This window comes from Alligator sinensis, unplaced genomic scaffold (assembly GCF_000455745.1).
Source record: "Alligator sinensis unplaced genomic scaffold, ASM45574v1 scaffold647_2, whole genome shotgun sequence".
Classification (NCBI taxonomy): Eukaryota; Metazoa; Chordata; order Crocodylia; family Alligatoridae; genus Alligator; species Alligator sinensis.
In genome coordinates, this window is record NW_005841832.1 from 3,350,895 (window position 1) to 3,352,725 (window position 1,831).

General features: G+C 59.4%; 1 protein-coding gene across 2 annotated transcripts in view; it reads left to right on the plus strand.

Moving 5' to 3' along the window:
• BCAT2 (branched chain amino acid transaminase 2) overlaps positions 1-1,831 on the plus strand; it is a 9,527-nt gene that overhangs the window by 7,071 nt on the left and 625 nt on the right. The window lies entirely within an intron of this gene.

A 1,831-nucleotide genomic window follows, 5' to 3' on the forward strand; every position in this document is an offset into this window, starting at 1 on the left:
TTGGGGGGGTGCTTTCGTCATAGAGGGAGGCTCCCTCGTGATCTGTGTGGGCGGGTAGGATCCAGCAGGCCACGTGAGCTGGATGAACCATTCTCACCCCAGAGGTGGCTGCATTTCCCCAGGAAGTGAGGGAGGCAGGTGTAGGCAGCCCCCACCCATGACCCACCCCAGAGGTGGCTGCATCTTGGTGCCAGGCCAGGGGTCCCCTGTATAACTGGATCCCCAGTGTGCACACCACAGAGGCAGGTGCGTGCTGCTGCTAGGCAAGTGAGGGAGGGTTATACAGTGCCCCTTAGGCCCCACCCCAGAAGCAGCCACATTTCAGTGCTGGATGAGGGTGGGGTCCCTGTGTAAACAGCCCCCCACTGCTTAGATTTGTCTCCCCAAACCTGCAATTCTCCCACATCCCACCCCAGAAGCAGCCACATCTCAACACCAGACAAGCAGGGGGCCCTGTCTGAACAACTCCCAGCCCCAGAGGTGACTTCATGTCAGTGCTGGGCAAGGATCCCTATAATAACTACCCTGCTTTGAGCAGCCCCTTGCTGGGGAAAGCGTCCTGCATGCAGCTCCGCCCCAGAGGCAGCTGCATCTCGGGCCTGACACAGCACATTCCTATGGGATGAAGTGCTAGGGAAAAGGCACCTCCCCTCCTGGGCTCTGGGTGCTGGGGTGGGGACTCTGGACCCTGGTGTGGGGGGCAGGGTGGATGGGCATCCATCCAGAGCCCTGTTATGAATCCAGGGGTGACCTCATTGCACCAGTGGCCAGGTTGCCTGGATCACGCTGGGGCTGGGTGCCTTCCAGTGGACTTCCTGGGAAGCTAAACCCCTCTTCCCATCTCGGGTCAGGTATTTTTGTCCTTGGCTAGTTAATGGGGACCAAGGTCATGTCTATGCTCAGGTGCCCTCAGCTGGGCACTGGCTGGCAGGGGGTGACTAAGCCCTTCCCCACAGCAGGTGGGTGGCACTGGGGGTATCTGGCATCAGGGCTAGGCCAGCACTTATGCTGTTCACTGGAGGGGAGAGGAGCTGGGGTCCGGGTGCCTGTGGAAAGTGGGTAAGGGAAGTCACAGACCCCTTTCCCCCCCCCTGCTTCCTGCACAACCTTTGTCCCCCTTGGCCCGACCATGTGGCAAAGCCAAATATTTAGATCTGTGACGGGTTTGTTGGTAGGAGGCCAGGTTACAGTGGGGTGGGGAATGAGGAGAGAACCCAGGCGTCCTAGCTCCCAGCTCTCCCCACCCCACCCTAATTCACCAGAACTCACTGGCTAGCTCCCAGCTCCCTTCTCTAATCCACCAAACCCCTCTCTTCTCCCAGAGCTGGGAGGGAACCCAGGTGTCCGGGTTCCCAGCCCCCTGCTTTAACCCCCCAGACTCCACCTTCTCTTTTCATGCTTGGAGCCCATGTGACCCCAGGCTATAAGGTGGAGAATCCCTAGATGGATGGATGGAGAGTGTGTGTGTGTGGCGGGGTGGGGGGGCATCGGAGGAATAGAAGGGTGTATGGGGATGGAGGGAGGGTGGGATAGATAGGTGAACGGAGGAGTATGTCGGATGGAGGGAGAGAGGCAAGGGATGGATGGATGCATAGAGCTAGTGGGTGGATGGAGGGGTAGATGGACACACAGTGGGGTGTGGGTGGGATGTGTGGGTGGGGTGGATGGATCAAGGTCTGGCTGGATGGATGGGGAAAGCTGTATGGATACAAAGAGCTGGGTGGCATGCTGGGTGGTGGCAGGGGGCTTGGGGGGTTGTTGGGGGCATGGGGCTGGCTGGATGAATATCGGGTTAGACAGGTGCAGTGGCTGGGCTGGGTGGAATTGGCTG